The 7,450-nt window shown below is 38.4% G+C and overlaps 1 protein-coding gene across 2 annotated transcripts in view; it reads right to left on the minus strand.

The window, feature by feature from the left end:
* Positions 1 to 2,970, minus strand: part of LOC107227864 (protein CBFA2T3) — a 53,510-nt gene extending 50,540 nt beyond the window's left edge. Inside the window, exons 1-2 of one of the 2 annotated variants that reach the window (XM_046734079.1) lie at positions 2,334 to 2,970; positions 429 to 660 (exon numbers count right to left, since the gene is read on the minus strand). The gene's annotated coding sequence lies outside the window, so the exon portion shown is untranslated. The remainder of the gene's footprint in view (positions 1 to 428; positions 661 to 2,333) is intronic. The other variant, XM_046734080.1, reaches the window with a different exon arrangement.
* Positions 2,971 to 7,450: the final 4,480 nt, after the last annotated feature.

Here is a 7,450-nt window from a genome sequence, read left to right on the forward strand (position 1 = left end):
GACAGCCGCGAGTCAGTCGATCCTCTCTTTGAAAATATCTGGAATTGTCGTTCAATTTCACGTACATACCTACGTATGTAACGCGATTCGAACAATTTATCGAGCGTTATTCGATTCGAGGGAAATCTGCATGTGTTGCGCGGAAACTTGAAACAGTAAGTAGTTGTTCAAAAAAAAACGTGAAATATTGAAAACGCGTGAAAATCCCGCCTTCAATTACTCTCTGATGGATAATTTCTTGCGTATGCATTTTCGGGATGTGCATCCTAGATTATGCAGCGTTGGCCGATACGAAGCGCGTGAGTCTGAGAGAAAGAGAGAGAGAAATGGAGAGAAAGAGAGAGAGAGAGAGAGAGAGAGAGAGACGCGATGCGATGTGGGTGCGGGAATAAAGTGGGAAGTTTGTTATTGATCACCGTTATTTTTACCTTTTTCTTGTAAGTCAAAGTTTGAAATGCGGCGACGTAGTGAGTGCCAGGTGTTTCGCGACCCTCGCCGGCCAATCACTTGTCCGAATGGTATTATTCTCTTCGTCATCGGCGCCGGAAGAACGAAAGAACGATTCAATCTTCTCACCGAAAAGCCCGCGGTTCGAATATCGCTGCTCAGCCAAGTCATGAAGCTGTGTAGCGGTCGGAGTTAGCGGCCAAACGTGTTAAACTTTTTGGAAATAGAAAGATTCGGTTTAGTTTTATCCTCATAATTCTAGAAAAGTATCGGGGGTTCACGGTATTTCACAAAATTTTGATTTTTGGACTTCGCTACCTTGTTCCAAAGAGTGTTAGAACGTTTCGCGGCTAATTCTGGCTGCTACCTTCAGCCTCGTGGGGAATTTAACCCTTGTAAAAAAGCTGCGATCAGCGAGTTTTGGTTCTGACGGTATGTATTTTTTGGCGTTCGTGGTGTAAAGAGGCTCGTTACATCGCACGACCAAAAAATCAAACTGTAACGACTGAAATGATCTCGTTTCTTCGAAACTCCCATAAAAACTCATGTTGTACCATTTATACCTTAATTTGAACACAAAATTCATAAGAAAACATTTTTCCGGATGTTACGGTTTTGTTTTAGACATGCGATATGTGACTTAGATAGAAACAATATTTTCTCTCCTCGTGGCTTAAGGGGTAGCACCACTGTAGAAACAAAAGAAAACGCTTTATTAATCACTTTTTTTGGATGGAAGAAAAGGTAATAAGACAATACTATTTAAGGAAGTTATTAGGCATATATCTGAGTATAGTACAAAGAATTATTATCAAGAAATATTCAAACATGGTGATACTGGAGCCATTCTCGCGAGATATGTTGAATTCTGCGGCAATCGGTGTAAGGGATGCGAATTTGAATCTAGTAAAAAAAAAACCAGCTTAATCTACACGTCTATAGCTAGAGAAATACGTGAGACATTTTGAAAACTTATTTGTTAATAAATAACCTTCAAATTCACTTATCGATAATCCCCTATGCATTTCTGCAGCGATTGATACGTAGATTAGGTGATTTCTTTTTTTTTTTGCGAATTCAAATTTGTCTCGCGACAATGACTCCAGTGTCGCCATTTTTCAATATTTGTTGATGAAAGTTTATTATATTATACTTAAATACATGCTTAATAACTTCCTCAAACCTTTTCTGCGATACAAAAACAGATTGTGTATTTTTTAGGTTTTGACGAGTGGTATTGCCCCTTAAGGCGCTTGCACATCTTACACCGGTTTTTACCAGACCTGTATGGCAACTATGACACCTGATGATGAGTGTTTGCGCGGTGTAAACATGTCCATTAATAACGAAAATTTTGTGTCAGGTATTTTATTATTTTTTTTCTACCACCCTTTCTTTTTCTACGACAAATTTCTAAACTTGTACACTAATTTCATTCGTCGTAAAAGTCGGATTAAATGAAAAAGAAAGACAACTGTGCAACGAATATGTGTAAAAATCAGATTGAGCGATTGATTTAGATTCGATAATCATCGTGAATATTTTCTTATACTCAGGTCTCCGAAAATTCATCTCATTTAAGAAGAAAGGAACTGTCCGATGATAATGATCTCCGATACTTTCGAAATAAATCGTCGACCCTCGACGTGATCGCTTGCATGTATATACCTATAAATTATTGTGTCTCAACGCCTAGATTTATGCACGTTGCAGCACACAGGTGTGCGATACGCGCGAAAATAAACGACTATTGAAACAAACGATGAAACCCTATTACCCAAACCAATCTTCTTTCTCATTTCCATTATACTTAATTATCGTCTTATTTTTTCCCTCATTCCTTTGATGTACCAAATACAGATTGTTAATTAAATTCATTGATTTACCTGTTTTGCAGTCTCCACGAAGATGCGTATCAAGGATCGCAGTACAGTATTCGAGCAGCAACGTCGAAGTGTTCGTACATAGACGAGGTGAAATAATAAATCCAAATAGCAAAACTGAGGTGCGTGGGTGAGGAGAATTGAATCACGTTTTTGCAATTATAAAAACGTACAAGTGTTGATGATATTTGGATAACCGGAAGAAAAAACAATAAAAAGAAAAAAAAAGAAAAAAAACAACAACTACCGTACAACGACCAACAAACGGCACGAAATACTCATTAATTTTATCCCTCTCTTTTTTTCTCGTTTCTCAATTTCAAACCAAGTGTATTTAAATCCCGCACAATTTGAAATCACACATTTTACGTACAACTTAAATTCGACTACAATTACAACCGATTATCTTAATTAGCACATCAATGCTCGGACATATATGAATCTTTGGATATTGCAACGGAGTATAAGAATGAGTAACGAAACTTTGGTGAGGAGAAGAAAAACCAAAAAAAAAACAAAAATATAAATAAAATAAACAGAAGAAACTCGATGTAACATATACATATCACTAGAAAAACAACTATTTACTTTCTCACTGTACAAAGTTTGATTAACAATTCTTGTTTTTCTTGTTATTACATTATTTATATTATTATTATTGTTATTATTATACAATTTATGATTTCGGTCTCTTATGTCGACATGTCTGTTTTTTTTTTTGTTCTTATCGTTTATCTCATTTACTTTTCTTCTCGCCCCAGGTTAACTATAATTGGCAAGCAATGTTTGGGAAGCGTAGCGCTTCGGGTTTGCGGCCGATAAGGGAAAGGTCGAGCATGATTGTAACAGAGCTAGATGCCGCACGACGCGATTAGCGAAAAAGGCCGACGTCCTGCTCTGGCGGCTGCCGCGGACCGACTGACGACGAATTCTCTGGTCTGGCTCTTCCTCGAGCAGAGTTGAGCAGAGGCGGAAGGCTGCCAGAGGCTCTCCAGGCAGGCGTTACACCGTGCAGCATGCGGGGGCGTCCCAATAACCGCGACGTTATGCCCACCTTCCGATACGTCGGATACGTCGGATACGTCGGGTACGTCTGCAGCCCTATCTCCGCTCCTACGTACTACCAACAGACCTGTACGAACAATACACATCTGCGCGAATTCTGCTTGGCTACCTGCAAGTGCCTACCTACCGCATGATGCAGCGTGCGCTGCGCGTCTGAAACGCACCTGCAATACCACCAACGGACTCAGAAGCTTGCGATATCGAATGACGTGCTTATCCGTATTATTGATCCGTCGATCCGATGTATTTGGAAAGCCGTATTCACGGGCATGGAAGGAATTAGGATCTTGACATTTTTTCAAATTGTGTCGCAGGATTTCAAAGCTTCTCGTCGGGTTTTAAATATATTTCAAATACTTCAGACGAGTTCGCTATTTGTATTTTGTAAGATTTTAGAGAATTTCAAATGATTTCACGAGTGGCGTACAGGTATGGTGTGAGTTTTTTTTTTTTTTTTCGATTATTCTGGAGAATCGTCGATCGATTTAATTTTGAGTGATACAACTTGTGAAAGTTTCCGCAACTCGGGCGTAAAGTAAAAAATTATTAATCAGAAATATCCATCGGTGAGAAAAATGAAGGTAACGTAATTTGTTTCCAAGTCAGTGCCGTTTTTGGATAACCGTTTAATTAGGAAAACGTGCCGAAAACTATTTTTACGTGGGATGGTTTCTTTTTTCTTTATTTTTTACATCGAGTTCTTGATAATCGCTAATTGTCGCAGGCTACCTTCTGACACAGATAACTTCGCGTGATGAATCATCGATGGGACTTTTGGAATTGAATGTGACTGATTTGATCCGCGACAGATATGTCAATCAACTAGCGTAAAAGAGTACTTATACGCATTAATAATAATGTCTATGTATTTAAGAATGACCAAAAACAATCGATTATTTTTTTCCCGATTAATCGAGTATAATCGATTATTTTGAGAAACCTGATTAATCGACAGACTCGATTGTTTTTCCTTATAATCGGTTTTTGTTCTTTATTCCCATAAACGACGCGATACAATTTCAATTTATGTGATTGAAGTATCAATTATTATCATCGTCTTACTTACCGAGTTCCTATTTCGTGCAATAAGTGAAAGATAAATGAATATTTTCACTTGAAATTGAAAATTATTTTCAATGAAACTATGAATTATCAAAAAACTTTCCCGCTATTAAGATTGCATACTGGAATTTACGAAATTTTGGTTGCATATGCATCGTTTCAAAAAAAAAAACGAAATAATCGATTAATCGATCCATTTTTACCGATTTAATCGAGTCGCCTTCGATTATTTTTTTTTTTTACCTAGATTAATCGACGCATTGATTATTTTTACCTTATTTTTAGACAAGTGGCATTACTCCGAATATATGCATACATAACTCTAGGTCACGTGTGTGTGTGCGTAAATACGCGGAGAGCTAGATCCAGGATATCGTGAGCCGTTGAGGTACTGGCTGCGTGTTTGTGACGTCCCGATATATTCCGCTAAGAAAAGCTAAGAAAAGTTGAAGAAAGCCGAGGAGTGCCAGGGAAAACTCTGCTTTTGAAGCTGAGAAATAGCTCAGCCTTATTCCTTTCCTCTCCCCTCACCCTCGTCGCCCTCCTCGTCATTCCCTTCTTCGCTTACCTTCCTTCCCACGTCTTCTTTCACCTTCTGCATAGGCACATGGTATACATGTATGTGTACCAGGGTGGTCCTTATTCAGGGTGTCGACGAATTTTTGCCAGACAATCCCCCAAATCAACTTCAAATAATTCGACAACAATCGCCTAATTTTTTCAGATTCTTACATCGAATCTAAGATAGTCCGCATTGTGATCGAAGTTTCTTATGGAAATTGACATGGGTAAAACTTATTTTCTCAGTATATATTTTATTGCAAGAGTAATAATGTTCCAAATAATCTGTAACCGCGAGGTTTTGGTGAGAATTAGTGCTACTATTTGGGAAAAAATACACATCATCGTACGAGGCAATAAATAAAAAAAAAAGTCAGGTTTCGAGGTTGTGCAATTCGTCTAAATTGCCTCGTACGATGACGTGTATTTTTTTTTTTCATACAGTATAACTAATGTCGACTAAAACCTCGCGGTTACAGATTTTTTGGAACATTATTACTTTCACGACAAAATATATAGTGCGAAAAACAGTTTTTCTCATGTCACTTCCGTAAGAAACTTCGATCCCAATGCGGGCTATCTCAGACTTGCAGTAAGAATCTGAAAAAATTTGGAGACTCTTTTTAAATGATTTAAAATTGATTTCAGTGATGGGGTGGTAAAAATTCGTCACCACCCTAAACAAGGACCACCCTAATGTGTTACGTACATTGTACATGCCTACGTACCTGCCTTTGATGTGCCTCACATTGCTTGGCATCCTCGCCCACCAAAGCAAAGGCTCTCAACATTTACGCAGGATCTGATAAGCGTGTATACGTTTAACATGAATCGTGAAACGTTTACCGACACTTTTCGGGGAGGCTGGTGAATCGGAAATTAAGAAAATCGAAAAAATCTGATACGTTAGTTTGATATTTCAAATGGTAAAAATCAAGTAGACTAGTTCGATTTTACTTCTCGCGGCGGGCTTATTTTTTTGTGAAAACTATTTTTTTATTATAAATTCAATGAGAAGTTTTTTTGTTTTTTTTTTTTGTCACGGAAGAGTGCAGAGTGCAGAAATCGATTGCATAATTTTTTTTTTTATTCCATCTTTACGACTATGTGCAAAATTGGAATTTGCGAAACTCAACTGGATACACCGATTCTTGTACCATTTTACGAGGATTTGAATTGAAAAATCAATGTCCGGGCTCTTGTTTACTATTTTGAGAGTCAATTTTTCTACATTTTTAGTAAAACAATCATGTAGATGACGAATACATCAATTTGATAAATACTCAATGTGCGACTATCTCGTTGTAAGATTACTTGAAAAATTTAAGCAAAAAGCCTTGGATTTGACAGAAGTCACTTTGTCTTCCTGGAACATTTCTTGACCATCCATGCTTTCTACCTCATTTTTACACATGAATTCTTCTACTCTTTAATTCACCCTAACAAGTGAAATTACCCATTTAATCAGGTACCTGTATGATAATAGTTAATCATATTCTCGAAGCTTTTCAACTTGAGCAGCTATACCCACGTATAGGTGTAAAGATACAAGGGGCGAGGGTGAAGATCGTTTATTAAGTCAGGTACCTACGCAGTCAGGGGGAGTCAGAGAACCCGAGTCATCTTGGGGCACGAGCGTTTCGCGTTTTATACCTATATTACGTGTCAGTGTAATAAGCGAGACTAATTGGGCCATCGAGCCAAATGGTTGGGCTGACACTCGGCTATAGGGTGTAAAAACGGAAAATAACCATTCAATTCACACCGTCCGTCTCCCTGTCTTTTTTCTTACAATCAGAGGCTACTTGCTTGCTCTCTTTAGCTGTAAACTGAAAACCACACCAATCAGCAATCATTGAACTGAAATTCTATGAGCTCCATCATGTCATAATGATAAGAAATGTTGCGACCCGTGTATAACGATCCGCACGATGAGAATATTTAGCGAGTGAGGTATAACAATAATTGCACGACTTCATTGGAGAAAAATGTTTTATCGTTAGGGTTCGCGATGCATGCCTAATGGTGAATTATGCGTATACGCATTTACGTGCGTAAAATACGTGTATTATTAATAAATACCTAATCTATAACAAGCGGATGGGCCGAGGTATACAGGGGCGTAGGTGTAACTCGTATGTGGGTATGCATATAAGCACGCAAAGGGACCTACACCTATTATATTATTAGCACTCGGTCACACCCCTGTCATCGGCACACTCACTCCTCCTCGCATTCATATCCAGATTCACATCTACATCCACATCCGGCGATCAACCTGATTCTGATTTCCAGATCCTCTTCACGGTGACGTCACGCAGGTACCTATTATAGGTATAGTCGTTATGTCCGCAGGCAGAACGTAGGCAGAGAACGTAGTATGCGCGAATATGGTTCGTAGGTTCACACTGATAATTTACATAGTTTTTAAC

The sequence above is a fragment of the Neodiprion lecontei genome, chromosome 3 (genome assembly GCF_021901455.1).
Source record: "Neodiprion lecontei isolate iyNeoLeco1 chromosome 3, iyNeoLeco1.1, whole genome shotgun sequence".
Taxonomy (NCBI): domain Eukaryota; kingdom Metazoa; phylum Arthropoda; class Insecta; order Hymenoptera; family Diprionidae; genus Neodiprion; species Neodiprion lecontei.